Below are 17,132 nucleotides of genomic sequence, written 5' to 3'. Positions count from 1 at the left end.
AGAGACTATAATCAAAGACAGGGCTTTTGTCCCTCCTCCTGTAAGTTTAACTGAGCTGTGTGTGAAAGACGGGATCGCAGCAGCTGTGGTGAGTGCTGATAAGAACACTCTCTAGGGTGTTGACAAGAACTGAATTATCGCGCTGACATCTGCGGGGTGACACATAGAAAATTTATCTTTTGTCTCCACCTTGTATGCCAGTCAATGATCGGCTATCAAATAAAAGGGACGCATGCGGTCGATTCCTTCCAGCATCAGAATGGTTTGATAACGCTTTGGGTTTGATCCGTTCACTGATGACAGACATTGTGTCCGAATTGTATCGTATTTCTTACAGCGGAAAAAAAAACCTCAAGGAAACTACTACTCTCAACCAAAGTGATCGATGTTCGTAGGTCGAGTCAAGTCAATTTGTAGGCGGGGAATTTTTCATTCTTCGTTTCTCTTTCATCCACGATACGTAATTTAACGAAACAAAGAGAGAAAATGGACACAAAAGAGATTATTTAGTAACGCAGTTTGTCATTTGTTTGTTTATTTTTTTGTACACATGATATTTCTATCCTCTGGTTAACCGAGTGAGTGTAATGTTATATGTTGTAGCCCTGGCTTGGCCTAGCTTGGCTTTAAAAAGCGAAACGAAAATGGTGTTGGTGGGCGTTACTGCGTGATCTCTGGCGTATTGTGTGTTTACTCCTACTAAAACTTCCATCTTTGCCACTTTCTTTGTTCTTAAGCCGGTAATGACCACGGAGAGATACTTGACACGGAGGTGGTGCGGCATGTGAGTGTGGATAGACTTTTATCTCTGGGAGCCAGCAGCAGCAGCAGCAACAACGCTCGCTCGCTCGCTTGCTTGCTCAGTTGGAGTTTTGCCAGCGGTAGAAACGCTACGGTCGATAGAGCATCATCGTTCATTTGCACCAGCTCTACATCACTCTGACTCTCTCCCACTGCACCAAAAACTTCCATTTATTTGGCGCACGCGAGCACGCACCCACCGACGCACGGTCTTTTCTCGTCCATGGCTTTCTTTCTATGGGAATTCTCTTTGCGAGCAGATTCGAGAACACGATACTGCTCTTCTCTCTCTTTCTCTCTATGCTCTTCCACCACCCCCTGTATATGCGGCTTTCTCTTTTAGCCGCCTTTTTACTGCGCTACGACTACAATGATCCTTGCTTTTTGGAGGAGGGTTTCCATCGAATGGCTATGTTTCCTCATGAAAACCTTCAGCGACATACACGTATATATATACATACACATCCGACATCGTTCCAGACTTGCCTTTTACCTCTCCCACCCGATGCCTTCTGGTAATGTTGCCGAACCTTGGAATCATCCACCACCACCACCATCACCTAGTCTACAACTAAATAAGATAAATCGAGTTCAATACAAAAAATAACTTTGAAAATAGAATCTCTAGGGTAATTGTTACTATTACTAATTAACTAGTGGGCAAAAAACACTGAAAAATTGCTACCTTGGAATCTTGATCGCAGATTGCTTTTTGTTCTTAAATTCTGCTATAAAAATTGTATATATATATATATATATTTTTTTTTTTTGTAGGATTGTGTGAATGGGCAGTCAATTTGCTTATCATGATCGATATGGAAGACGGCGGTGCTAGAAAGTCTTAGGAATTTTATCGAGGTTTATCTTTTGCGAGATCTGCAACAGGTTTCTCAAGTGGAAGGAGCAACGGACGGCATCTCATTTAGGAATTTCTTCGAGGCATAAGAATTAAAGGAAAGCTGAATAAAGATTTTTCCTCCCGATCGCTGCAACAGGCTGTTGCTATTCTATCCTTTTTCTAGACACGATCAACTTGTTGCTTAGGTGATATCTCTTTTACGTTTTGCGTTCCAGGAATCACCGCAATCACAAGCCAAACCAACGGATTTTCGCAGTGTGGACTGATTTTGTCATGTTGAACCCTAATATCCTTAAAAATATTCTTTCTTTGCCTGAATAAACTTGTCCCAGTTTTCTGACGGCTGGAAGTCAATCATAACGACATTTGACGATCACGAAGAAAATTGTCGTTATAACGGACTTTTCATTTTTCGCTGTCAGGTTATGAATTTGTATAAAATTGCTGCTTTATCTGCATAACTGCATTAAGTTTACACGGAATTTCGTATTGTCGGAGTGATTTAGTCGACCAACAAAACAATTGAAAGTCTCAATCAGTGTTTAGTCTGCTCTACTTCGCTGCTCACTTCCAGGGTTGTATGGACTCGCAAACATTTTCTTACTAATTGGAAAAGTTTTTAGGACGATTTTTTTTTTCAGTCATTCGCAAACGACGTCAAACAGCAAGTTCTGGTTCCGTGGTTTCTAAGTCACTAGGAGAAACAAAAGTCGAATACGATCATCACATATCCCAGTTGTATAGTGGGGACGCCCAAAAACAGGAAGAGAGGGGTTAAAAAAATTGACTTTTTTGTTTACATCCTAGAGTAATTTTTACGAGGAGCATGTGCCATATCATGTAATCAAGTTTAATTCTTGAAGATGGAGAAGGAAAACTGACGTTTTCGAGAATGTTTTTGATGTTATAGCGAATGCTTCCTAATTTTCAAATCGCTATAACCGAATATTTTTTGTATCTTTAACATTAACTATTTGACAATCACTTGCAAGTCACTCGTTATAGTGAGATTTTCGTTATAAGCCGAACTCGTTATAACTGACTTTTACTGCGTAGTTCCGAATCTCATGGTCTGGGAAACCGTTTCAAAACTTGTGTGAATTTTCTTCAAAATAATCTTAATTACGGGATAACGTCCGTTCGAGGGCTTTCTTAAGGTACCGTGAGAAGAGCCACTAGAACATCAGTGGGTAAGCAATGCTTGAGCTATGAAGAGAGACTTCATTCTTTGATTATGTTTTCCTTGGAAGAGTGTAGATGTCGGGAGACACGAGATCGTGTTATTTAAGATTTTAAATGGGATGGATATAATGGACTCTGAAATATTGTTACTTCGTTAATCAAATGCTTCCACTTACATGAGTGATTGAGTAGTTAACTAAATTTTAAGTCATTAAGTACTTCACACACAGAATGAATGTATGCCAACGTTAAGGCCCGTTTACAATGGTTTAGTTGGCAAGTGATTTAATGGTTAAGTAGATAAAGTAGAATAAAATCTGGTCTGTTAACCTTTTAGATTAATTAACCATTAATCTTTTCAGACTCGAGCATTCATTTTTTGGAATTTTCAAGATGTTTTTGCATTTTTGGTACCTACTCAAAAAATACATTAAAAACAAGAAATGTCAGAAAATCGTTATTCTTTCCATATTTCAATTTTTTGGGGTTTTTTTTGAAGAAATAATTAACTTCATTCAAATTTTTTCAGCCAAGATGATGCAGGGTATATTCATCTTCACATACAATTTTTTCCATAATTTTATTGCTTAATTTTTTATTGACAACGCTTCTTTGCCAACTTCCCTCCAATTTTGAACTCAAATATCTCAGCGAATATTTCACTCAAAAACGTGAATTTTTTTGTTGGTACCAAGGGAGACAGGGCAACAACTTTCTAATTGGTTTCTTGGGCACAGGGTATTCGTATAAAAAGTTATTTTTTTTATTTTAATAACATTAAATCCCCTTAACAATGAATGATGTATCTGAAATTCCTGACTTCACACATTTATATTCAGCAAGAATGACTTTAATATCCATCACTGTTTTCTTGCTATCCCATTTTGAAAACCATCACTCGATTGTGGGATACCGTATATATGTAATTCATTTATTTTCACTTTTTACATTTTTTTCAAGTCACCTTGTTGGGTAACTTACCTGTCGTGACCTTAAAAAGTTTTAGTTTTTATTTAATTTACATTTTTAGGAATATAAAAGTGTCACAAGGAAGAAGATAACAATACGGTGTGGATGGACACTGCCACCATTTTCTTTTAGGTCAAGAACTGTCAGATAGAGAGATACGTATGTCGAATCAGAGTATTGTTACAGCGAAGGAACCAATTTCCCGCAACGTATTTGTGGTTATGTTCCTGATTAAGTACGTGGGACACAAATTTTCTACACAGCAGTATCATTCCCCGATAATAGGTGATCCATGTCTAGTTTATTAGTTTAACCAATGGTTTTTAGCGTTTGAATTTTTGACGCTTTTCAAATTTCCGCTAATCAAAGAACGTCTAGGTCGGTGTTTCCCAAAGTGGGCAATATCGTCCCCTGGTTGGCGATGGAATGGTTCTTAGAAACGATAGAAGCTACGGATTTAGCATAGGACCCTATGGGTTTACATGAGTTGGGGGCGATGAGAGAAAAATAATTTCTGAAGAAAGAGGGCGATGGAATGAAAAATTTGAGAAACTATGGTCTAGGTCATGGACAAGTCTCCAGTATATAGATTTCTATTTTTGCGATTATTTGTGACAGAATACCATCCTTGAAGGATTTTTGTATCATATCAATGGTTTCAGCTGCGATGTTTCTCTATAAAAATACAATTTCACACCTGTATGTCCCGAAAACCATAAAAAGCTGAGTTTAGGAACACAGGCAGAGAAGTATTAAAGACTAGCCGCCCAATGCCTAGTGCTCTTGAGAAAAGTTTTTGAAGCTATGCTGTTGTATTACAATGACTGTGTCGTCGGGACTTGCACTTTCATGTTTTATCAAATAATTTACGATAAGTATTCATTGTAGAGCCCTGTATTGCCAGTTCTGAATTCGCACGTCTTGTGCTATCTCACTTTACTGTTATGAGAGCATTGTTAGTATAGTCTGGACATAACTCGTGGTCCATGAAGACTCAATCACACTTTATATGTAAATGAAGTTCCTTAAAATGGCGAGAGATCCCATTCAATCGCCAATCGTAGGATTCCAATATCGTGGCTTGTGGGAAGTAATCCCGTTTCCCATGTTGAATGCGAGTTTATATTGAACCCTACAAAGAGAGAGAGAGAGAGAGAGAGAGAGAGAGAGATAGATATCATATTCTCGCTTTTAAATTTTTGGTAATTGAAGCACATTCCAGCAATGACATATTCACGGAAACTATGTTTTGAACAATTCGTTTATGTTTAATGACAGTAAAAATGTGCGAGAAATTACACTATTGCTTCCAAAATGAATAAATTGGCAATGGTTGGATTTGATTCAAAATTCAAATGCTTTTCAAAATTTTCAAATTCATGGTGAAATACTTGAGCAGTATGGATTTTTTCCTCAACATGTGTGCAAAATTCTATCATCTCTTTGGCTATAATCTCTTCCTTTTGCTACTATAACAAATGGTACATCGTTGATTACGTCCTGAAAAGAGTACCCAATTTGTCTATTTCTACAGCGATTGTTGCTAAAAATTACAATTGAAGAGTCGCGACCCTTCATTTTCCCCCCGACCGGGCTGGGGAAAATGTGGTTTTAGTCCATAACTTTTCAGGAGGCGAAAAATAAAGTTTTTCTTTAAAAATCTGGTTTATAATTACTCCAGTTAGAAACTTTATTTTAATTTTATATCACGGTATATGTTATGTAAAACTCAAACCAAACTATTTTTAAAAAGAAATTAAAAAAATGGTTCTATAAAAATTTTTTTTTTTTGGCTTCACCTCCTTCCACCAGAACATGTAGTTTGGACAGGATTCTTATACCGAACCACACACATTACATAAAATTTGGACGATTATGATATTTGAGATCATGGTATGATGCATTAAGTTAAAAGTAGAGATAAAAAATTCTTGGTGGTTTAGTGCAGAAAATATTCAGTGAAAAAAATTGTTTGTTATCCTTAGTCCAAGTACATGTCATCATGCTGCTCATCGCTCTCGCGTCCATCCCACGTCAAGTTGTTGTAAAAGTTCTTAAAGATTGCAGGTCATTGTACTTCGCACGAGAGATTGGGATTGAGGCCTTGTACAAAACTTCAAATTCTTTGATAGGCATGTACTTCTTCTGTTGGTGGTGCTTTCTTCCTTTTTGCTTGTTTTTAACAGTAACTTCATGGCTGGTGTGACTATCAAAGAAACTGGAACGGTGGTGCACTACAAGCGGTGTAGAACTATCTACATGAGGGCATCTGATTGGCCTTGTCGGCAGTGAGCATTTGTTCTGGTACATAGGCTTTTAAAAAATCTGTCCAAGCTTTAAAAATTTCTTGTTTACAGTCAATCACTATGAAAGAAGATGGTTTTACACGACTGCTTCTTATAACATCCATCCATTCCTCTGGAATCTTGACACAGGACGTTTGTGTAGGACACAGCATAAATCTACAGGCTATTCAGTGATACTTTTTGATACACGAACTAACCTCAAATTCATAAGCACAAAACATGAACTACACATCAGTAAAACAAAACAAATACGCACACACTCAAATATCGCTTTCTGCGCATGCGCACATGCTGGACTCTGACCGTCTTTCCATCTGAGCACTGTGACTAAAAAAAAAATCACATTGTTCTCCCATATGCCGTATCTTTCTTCCTTTATTACAGCGGACTGAAAGCATTTTTGCCTCTGATGTTTTACGTCAGCGGTTCTCAACCGGTGCTCCGTGTGAACTCCCCAGGGGCTCCGCGGCCGCTCGAGAAAAATACAAAAAAAAAACAGTAAATTCGGAAAAAATAATTATAAGTATTTTTGAATAATAATAATAAATCAGTAACTTTGATGGATGGATGAATGAATGCCTACGGGGCTCCTCCTTAGAAATTATATACCAGAAAGGGCTCCGCCAGTCAAAAAAGGTTGAGAACTGCTGTTTTACGTGGTTGACAGAGACGGTACTGAGCTATGCAAAACCGCAAAAACATTAATTTCGATTTTTTTTTTTTGTACTATTTTTCCTCCCGACTCAATTTTTTACAGCAAAACGTCACTTTTCTAAATTGTTTATAGGTTTCAGTACACATAAATACGTAGACAGAAGCCTTTATATATAATCTAGACATCTTTTAATATTTATCTTATTTTTATTGGACTCACAGTCCAGAGTCCAGAAACAATGTCATAAGTTTGACATAATGCACAGAGATCGCCATTTTTTCGATCCTCATACGTGAAGTGTGTAAAGGATGCAAGTTTTAACGTACTTGTGACGTCGAAATATTTAACGATACCTTGAGTGTTTAATTACTGTAATTATTTTAAGAGATATAACCGCGAGACAAAACTCATCTATTTTCATGTTGGATTTTCCATGCGTATACCTCATATACGTTTCGAAAATCAAAGACGTATTCATGTCAAAATAAAACGTTTATACTGTATAATCAAATGACTTTCATCTTTTAATCTGAATAAAACCTGAAAAAATCTTTCTTCGCCATAATTTCTCACGCTATAACACTAAATTGCCAGATAACGTAAAATTAATTCAAAACAAGAAATTGATAAGCTTGGCGTTGCCTATCCTGTTAAAATTGCTGAATTTAACATGATTTAATCACAGAAACGAGCGTGATTTTATGAGGATTAGACATAATGAGGATATTTGTCATATTTATATCCACAGCTTAATATCTCTCTCAAATGATATTCGACCAAATATAGCAGTTTAAAGGTTTATTTCATGGTGGGATAAGTAAGGTACGCGTGCAATAGAAAATTAATTGGAAGCATTATTTCAAAAACTTACATGGGTTTTAATTTTTCTTATCATCTTCGCTTTAAAGAGCAATTTTCTATTAATATATAATTAGTATAAACCTACATTAACTCTCATTATATATCTATATATATATAACTTTTCTGTTCGTGAGTTTCCTGAGCTGGAGCTATTTCTCTCCTCGTGATTGAGAGTAATGGGAATAATTATCGGATCGATTCTAGAGAGACCATTAGCGTGGGAATATTCTTCCCAACACACACCCAATTTTCGTGCTAGATTGGCCAATAAAATCGAGATGACGTAATTGCCTTGATGACTTTTTTGTCGATTTTCTAAAATAGAGAGTCTAAATGAGCGAATGTGGCAAAATCATCGATATTTGATCCATTTTTTCTTTCTGAACTGGCACAACATGAACTGAACTCGAAACGCTTATACGCCATAAAAAATATGTATTAATCCGTCTTCATAGGAGACACATATTACAAATACAGGGTGATTTTCATTATAGATATTTGAAGGAGTGATAGAGCATTATATATACACAGTATATAATAAACATTTTTTGTCTTAGATGCCAAAAGGCACGCGTTTAGGCTCTAGCGTCCCATTTAGCACTGTTGAATTAGAGTGATACTAGTGCGAAACACCACGACTCTGCAGCAAAAATCTTTAAATTTCCTAATTTATTATATAAGTCTCTTATTTATAATACTTTTATTTCTACCGGTAGAGGGGCACTGTTTGGCCACGACATGCCTGTTATCTCGGAATCCGTAAATACAAAAATACCTCCAAGTTACACGATAGGTTGGATCGATGACAACCGCGTAAGTCGGGGTACAGTTTTCCATAGAATTATAGTACATTCCGGTAATTTGGAATACAAGATTCGTTTGAAAGATTGGTTATTTGTGGAGATGAAGATTACAAGGAAGAAAATTCATCACTGCCCCCACGGGGACTCGAACACCGGTCTCTCGCCTGCCGGACGAGTGCTCTACCATCTAAGCTATAGCAGCAGACGGAATATGCCAACCTTGGAGCGTATATATATGTTGAAAGGCCCCGTACATGTTCGGCGGCAGCAATCAAGTAATAGCTCATGAATGACATAGGCCACCAGATGGCCACATCCATATAGAAATGTCCTCTCCACTTGTTAATACAAGATTCATTGAAAGACTGCGCTTGCTGGAAGTGATGAATTTTCTTCATCTCCACAAATAACCAGTCTTTCAATGAATCTTGTGTTAACAAGTGGGGAGGACATTTATATATATATAAAATATGGAATGTCAGGTTTTCTTTCGCTTTCAGATACGGCCGCCTAATAGAACGGTGATAAAATACTTGGAACTCTATTGATATAGAGTCGCCATCACATCACGGCTGCTATAGAAGAACGTTTCTTTTTCTACTGCCTGAAATTAACTCAGGTGAGTTTACACAAAGGTGTTTATTAATTATTAGAAATGTGCCCGATAATTTGAAACTAAGCACAATGTAAATCACAAGTGTTTTGTTTTATTGTGCTGTGCTAATTTTTAGCTTGCGATTCTCTCCGGTTAGATGGGATAATATTTTTCCGCAGATGGTGTGTATAAACCGTGGATGGTTGGTAAAAAATAATATGGAATATTTTATAAGTGTTATCTAAGTTAGGCTAGAATATCTCTCCAAAATGAAAAGTTTAGTCAGATATAAGAGTAAAGGTTTTCAGATATAATGTTTGTCCTGTTCTCTGTGGGCCCATCATGACTGTTTTGGGACAGATTAGGAATATTGCATTTGTGACTCTTGTAAATAGACTATGACACCACCGCATCATTAACTACAAGAAACACGTACGCTGAAATTTTTAATTTTTCATTGTCATAGATTCATTAAATCTTGTTTTTGATCGATTCGAATTAATTATCTTTGTCCTGAGCCCCCTATTCCTCGTTACCCGACTACTCCACATTACCCCACGAAAATAATTATTTTTAATGCATTTTTTCTCAGTTTTAATATTTATTTTCAGATACGATATACTTGTAAATGCAAAGACAAGAAACAGAGTTTTATAAAAATACAGGTTTTTTTTTCAGGTTTCTACCATGTTTCAAATTGGAATAATCGAAAAAATAAAAATGGTATTCCATATTACCCGAATGTACTATACATATAAGTACTAGGTAATTTTTGGAACAAATTTTTGGAAGAGCGCCTGTCTTTTTCTTTCGTACTATTAATGCTATGGAACTCTTCTTTGGCTTCATAAAATCTAACTTACGTTGTGACTGCAATCCGGTCCGGTAAAAAAGACTGCATTCTCCTATACCAGGGGTAGCCAACCCGCTGCACGCGTGCCACAATTGGCACGCGAACGCTTTTCAAAAGAAAAGAGCAAAGAAATTCTACTCCATTTTTCAAATGGAATGTCTCGAATTTTTAAACAATCTTTTTCTGGGGCACGGATTAATTACACAATAAAAGTTCTTTTTAAAACTAGACAAAATGCAATCAATAAGCGGATCGGTTACATTCGAGCGAATAGTATATATAGGCACTCTTAAAATAATAATCATGTGATGACTTTCTATTCAATACTGTTTGGTTTTTCCATCATTGAGCATCTCGTTGCTGAACGTGCAGTGTGAGACATAATTATAAGACGCTACGAATATTCGCAAAAAAAAAGAAAAAAAAATAGAAAGAATATTTCCACAATAACAAAACTCAATTACATGCATTCTTCATGTAAGTGAAATTACAAGGACGTCCGAGAAATATTTTTTGATATTTTAATATTTTTGTGAATTGCAGTAAGAAATTAGTGTGACAGAAATATAAGACATTTTCATTTCTACCATTTTACAGTAGTGTAGCACTGCGCTACTTTATGTAAATAATTTTTTTCACGTTACTGGAGATAACAAACTAATAAAAATATTCCCTCTTTACAAGTATCTCATCAGTAGAAAAAATAGCGCGGGGTGCAGTGCTGCAAAAAAGTGCAATTCGCGAAATTTTGCTATTGCGTGGCACCGGTGTTTCTAAAACGTATGTAGCAAATAAGATTATATTCTGACAAAAATAAAAATAACTATTCTGATGAATAAAGCCACAGCAATAATTTTCCTCAACTGAAACAGAACCCTAAGAAGAAAAAAAAACCAGAAAACAGTCTGGGAATTTCGACGGCTATTGGTCAATGGAAAAAACACAAAACACTCACTTCAATAAAGAGATACATGTTTCAAAGTGAAAAAAAGAAAATTCCTGAGAAAAATGATTCCGGAAACTTGAAAAAGGAGAACAAAATGGCGAATTTCCCGAATTTTGAAAACGTAGGAGGACGCTTGGAATGACATCAAAAAGGAAGACACGTCCTCCTAAAGGAGCACGTCTGGTAACCCCGACACATGGGGGACATGCATTGTATACTACAACTACATTGTACATCCATTAATTCTAGCGAGGGGCAAGCTTCTTAGAAAGTTTATTGGGAGCGGGGTGGGCAAGCGACCTGAATGCTAAGGTTCTTATGGTGTCCTCAGGTGTCTGTGTCCAACCCGGTGTAGGTAAGATGGACTTCTACCAATATACGTACATACACAATCTGCATTGCGACAATCGCATTTAGGACTCAAAAATAAAACCAATTCAGAACTAAAGAGTGACAAACGTAGCATTTTTACGAAAATAAGAGGACAGCCGAACAATATTGTACAGGAACGGTGAGAATGCTCGTATCCCGTAAAACGGGATGTATGGTCTGCTTGTCAAAATACGCAGAGTGGCACGCGCACCAAAATAATGTGGATTATGGAACGGTTCGGAAAAAGGTTGGCCACCCCGTCCTATACCTTGTACAAATGAAAGTCATAGATTAAACGCTTTGAATGTTTTGATAACATCTTGGCCCATCGAGAGAAAAGTGTTTAGGGGCACGAAAACAACTTCCATGAGTTGAAATTAATTTTAACTTACAGACCAGGGGCATTTTGTTACAAAGAGCATCACATTAAACAAATTATTTTTCAAACTGGCGTTGAACTCCACGTATGAAACTGTGACCGTCTTTGGAAAAATGGCAGATACCAAACAAGCCTTGGGGTTTCATTTATAAATCCTTGCAAAGTTTTCATCTTTATATTGTAGCCTCTCAAAAAAGCGGTGTACAGTGAAACTTCGGTAAACGAGCTTAATTCATTCCGCCAACGTGCTCGTTATCCGAATCGCTCGTATTTATCGAACCAAACTTTCCCATAGGAAATAATGGAAACTCGGATAATTCGTTCCACAATTAGTCATTCACATGAAAATGACTAATAAAAATGGCTTCAATCAATAATAATATAATAAATAATATAACGCAATATAATATCAATATTCTTGTTCATTTTATACCAATAGTTCCTGAATGACATCCTCATGTCCCATGGTCATCCCAAGGACACAATGTCTTCGACAAATGTTGGCTCCTGTTCATGAGCGATTCCCTCAATGTCACGTTCAATAAGGCAATCAACCCACAGTTTTCTCCAGCAGAATTAAAAAAAAAAACTTCAAGCACACCATACGCGTAGTTACAATGCTATCTCTAGTTTCGTATCGTAAACAGTCACGCTCGCACGTGCGTTCATTTTTCAAGCGAATCATGCTGACCGGAGACTGTAGGGGAGAACATTACCCACAATTCTACAGTACGTGTGTGGACGAAAGCGTAAAACCATCAGCTCAGTTGCGCTAAAGTGAAAATAAGTAGGCAAATAGCAAAAGTTTTGCTCGCAATGCGAATCATCGCTTGTTAACCGAGTCAAAATTTGTTCAAAATTTTTGCTCGCAATGCGAATTGATTGTTAACCGAAAATCCACTAGTTTCATCACATATCACGTTCTGATTGAATAAAACAATTTTTTATTTCGTTATCATCTCATAATCTCTATTATCTAAGCAATAACCCCATAATCATGATTGAATTTGAGAAATATGCATTTTTCACAGAAAATCGCGCAACTCCGACATCTCGCAACTCGGGATATCACTATACAGTATACGTCCGCGAAAACGAGAGCCCACGATCACGGGGAGAGTTGTCGATATAACATACTTTTGTTAAACGCGAATTTAAATTTTTTTGCTCAATCAGGTAACAAATTGTAGAAAATTCCTTCTTAATCTGCATTATAATCGCTTTTGGGTCATTTCGTTCTAATATTAGCGAATGCACATTAAATTCTAGTCCTGAACTTGATTTTTAATTTCAAAGCGATTGATAGACGCTTTGGCATAGAGTTTGGTAATCTCGAAACGAGATTCAGCCAATCAACTGAACAATTGAAATTCTCACCGCAGTTTCATGGAATTGATAAAATTTTCCTACTAATTAGAAAGTTTTCCGAGCAAGATTCGTTCAGCGGTTCAGAGAAACGGGTTTAAATTGCAATTCCCGGTCAAATAAGCCCAAATAAGACCATAGTTAGTCACCAGGAGCGACAAAAGACGAATAAAAACGTCACATATATATCCCATGTGTACAGGCTGTCTCAAATTGTTTGCTCACCGGATATCCCTGCAACCGTTGACTTTAGAAATATACTTTTAATTACAAAAAGTTTCCAAATGACGTGCGGTTACTCAAAGTGTCTTAAATTTCTCAAGGGATCGTATCCATAAAAAAATATAAAAAATAAACTTTTTATATAGACCTTGTAACCTAAAACTTCCAATTACTGAAACATAAATGCGGCCAAGGCCAGGATCACCCTATAAAAGTTGTTTAAAAGATCTTCTTACAAAACTTGAAAAAAAAAACAACAACCAATAAGCTTGTTGGTTACATTCGCTCGAATGTAATCGATACGCTCATTCGTTAAATTTTTCAAGTTTTATTAAAGAACTTTTCTAATACATGTCTATATGTAGCAGCTGTATTAGATTAGCTCCATGTGACGAGAGCGATAAAAGTGAAATATATGAGAGGGAAAAACTATAATATTAATTATATAAACATATAGTTTTTTCTGCCAAATTTTGGAGAAAAAATGATTACCACATCATGACTGCGGTTTGATGGGTTACCATAAATAACGTGGACATAATTATCACTAAAATGTCCGCCAACCTGACGATGATCCCGAATCATGTCTTTTTTTTATCGGAGTTTGTCCATCCAGGGTTCACCGACCACTTTTCGGCCAATGTCCGAAATTCGGAACATTGGCTAGGTCAATATTTAACGAAATTGCTCAATTCGCGAAGTGGCTGGCCCCGTCGCGAATTTGTCGATTTCGTGCTTTGGCAGTAACATATACAAATTTACACTATAATTCATTGTTTATTTTGGTTATTATGAAAGAACAAATTAACCGATTGACAGGAAATTTTTAGTATTTTATTTGCAATTGAATGAAATATTTTTTGAAATCATTTTTGAAAATTCGACTCAAAAGTCTCGCGGCATCCCTCAACGCGCGCTTACAGAAATGAATTCTTTGGCAAAAAAAGTGTGCGTTGGTGTTCTCGATCACTTTCTTAAATCTCGGACCATGAAGTCAGAATCACCCTGTATATTTGTTCTCGCATGAGAAACGTTTCGATGTACTGCTTTTCCTTATCTATTAGATTCGGCAGTTTTTCATATTAGATATCTCATACGAGAAGGTGACTTTTTGTTCGACCGAATAATATAAAAAAAAAAAATGGCTGTCATGTACATTTGCACGCTTGGTTCAGTCCAAGTCTTTGGCTGTCGTTGCGTGATGACCTATTTTCTCGGCTTTTTCGACGAGCACTGGACTCGCGAAAATAGTCTTTTTGTTTTATGTTTTTGTTTGTTTTTTCGTGGGAGGAAACGAACAAATAAATAATCTTTTTCTTTTGTCTTATTTTGTCGATTCCATTATTTACTCGATACGTGATTCAATGTTCGGTCGGGATGAAATGGATTAAGAATCACATTTCTAGCAGGAATTTCCGGTGCTCATGATCGGTCAAAGAAACTCCACACAAACCGTTTTCCATCACAAGATATTGTTATCGACACATGCTCATAACACAAATAATTATAATACAGTGGTGGTTATAGATACACTGACACTACTCAGCGTGTGTAGCTCCCATTTTGATGGAGGTATTTTGATGAAACTCAGTATATTAGGACATATAGACCACGGGGGAAAAGATAGATTCAATAAAAAATAGTTCAATTTCTGATCACCAAGTGAAAAAGTGGCGCTTTTGACCACAATTATATTTTTCTCATGGTCAAAATAACGTATTCACCGAATTTCAATGAAATACGTCCAACGCAGCAGGCGCTACATTGGTCGGAGAAGTGCCAGTATAATTAAGCTGAGTAGTGGCAGTTTAATTATACTGACACTACTCCGACCTATGTAGTGCCCGTTGTGGTGGACGTATTTCATTGAAACTTGATATATACCTTATTTGGAACATGAGAAAAAGATAACTGTGATAAAAAAGCGCCAATTTTCTACCTGGTGAACATAAATTGAACTTTTTTTTTTATTTAATCATTCTCCTTCCCCCTATGGTACATATATCCTTTCATCAAAATACCTCCATCAGAATGGGCGCTACGGCGTTACATATGTCTGAGCAGTGTCAGTTTATTTATAATCACCCTGTACTTAAAGAATGAATTAAAGACCCATTAACATAAATATTCCACGTTTATAATAAAATGTAGGCACATCTGTGTGTACATTTCACTAATCATTTTTCAAAATGACTACGACCGGCTCTCACAGTCCGCCAATCTTAGTTTTCACTCAGAAATTAAATTGCGCGATTTTTCCACTGGAAAACTTCCACGGTATGAACCAAACACGTTTTATTTAGTCAGTATTGGCATTAAGTCTCAGCATACTCGAGTGTCTCATATTTCGATGCATCGAGGTTAAAACATTCCTGAAGACCAGTCATTTGAAGAGACAATGTGATTTTTAACCGATAACTGATGTTCTTTTCTTTATGCACAGAATATGATTGCTTCAGGAAGCTCCGTGTTCAGTCAGGTTTTCGAAAGTTGCACAAATTCTTCACCGTTGACAATTCACAATGTCTTTGTGGATTTATGCAAGTTTTCCTGCCATTTTCTCACTGCAAAATTTTGCTTTCCTGACCCAGTTATGTTGAAAGCTTTGTTTGCTCCTTCTGTAGGCTTTCATCTCTAGGTCATGTCTGAGCAAGAAAAGCATGGATATCTTCGCAATATCCAACCCCGAGCCATCATGGTTGATTGTCTGGATAGAAATCTCTTGGATGCGAGCACTGTTTTGATCATATCCAGTGTCCTTAAAGACTGTGGCCGACACATTTTTTGTCTGTTATTAAGTCTCTCCATATAACAGAGCTAGCTCATTGATGACGAGGTAAACAAACAACCTGCTGATTTAACAAGCCGAAAATTAAAAAATTAATTTTCAAAATTTTGAAGTACTCTTACTGGTAAACTTCAGGTTATAGTGTCCTTAATTTTTTCCTTTGCCATAAAAAGTAAATTAACACAATATTGTAAAATATATGATTGAAATCGCAGAATGATCAAATTCACTGAGAAATAAGAATTTAATCGGCAGATAAGTCTCAGTAAAATTATTTTCCAGATAATAGATGGTAAATTATTAGTAATGAAACTTTTAACACACGGAATCTACAGAAAAAAATACATTTCAACAAATTATATACTTTATTTACAGTAAAATTTATTATTAGTGTAGTGAAGTATGTAGCTGTGTTAGTGGATATTACGAAAGCATTGTATTCAACGAATCACTATACACTTGCTCGTGAATACAGCGATGTACTAACTGCACATACAACTAAAACCATTGTTGTCTGCCTTTAATATTTCGATCTAAATAATTAGTGCGTCTACTTATCCTTGATATAACTCATCAGTGGATATGATAAAACGATTAAAATATTTGTAGTAGACCTCTCTTAAAACGTTATCCAAGCAAGAATAATTTGTATTATTTATAGCTAAAGAAAACGCGATTGTTGCGTCAACTGAAAGATGAAATACTTAGTTTAAGACATTGATAAAGGTAGTCAATCCTCAGAGAATTACAAAATGCTGAAAAATCGATATGAAATTTTGCGCTTCCATACTTACTCGACACTGAACATGTCAAAAAAATGAGCGTTTCCAATTGAAATTGATTGAAATCGAATCAAAAGTAAATTGAAAACTCACCATTATTGTACTGGGGAAAACTATGATTGATGAAATTGATACTCAATCTTTACTTACCTCATAGAACTAAGAAATGCCCAGCTTCTACACGGATACTTACTTTGTATTGATCCACATACGGAATATGAACATTAATCGAAAGAGTTTTTGTGTTGTTTAAAAACTTTCAAAAAATGTCTGCACGCGTTGAAGTTAAAATTTATCACCCAAAAATACGTTTCAATAAAGTAGAAAATTTAAATGAAAAATTATTTCTTGTAATTACGGTACACACTAATTTTCTTGATAATGTGGATCCAAA

The 17,132-nt window shown here is 36.2% G+C and overlaps 1 protein-coding gene across 1 annotated transcript in view; it reads right to left on the bottom strand.

The window, feature by feature from the left end:
* LOC149072179 (uncharacterized) overlaps positions 1-17,132 on the bottom strand; it is a 134,829-nt gene that overhangs the window by 69,945 nt on the left and 47,752 nt on the right. The gene's annotated exons all lie outside the window — the stretch shown is intronic.

This window comes from Pholcus phalangioides, unplaced genomic scaffold (assembly GCF_987345545.1).
Source record: "Pholcus phalangioides strain wild (caught in Gottingen) unplaced genomic scaffold, Ppha-v1.0 ptg000017l_1, whole genome shotgun sequence".
Lineage (NCBI taxonomy): Eukaryota > Metazoa > Arthropoda > Arachnida > Araneae > Pholcidae > Pholcus > Pholcus phalangioides.
Note: the sequence above shows the minus strand (reverse complement) of the source record. Positions and strands in the feature narration are given on the sequence as shown.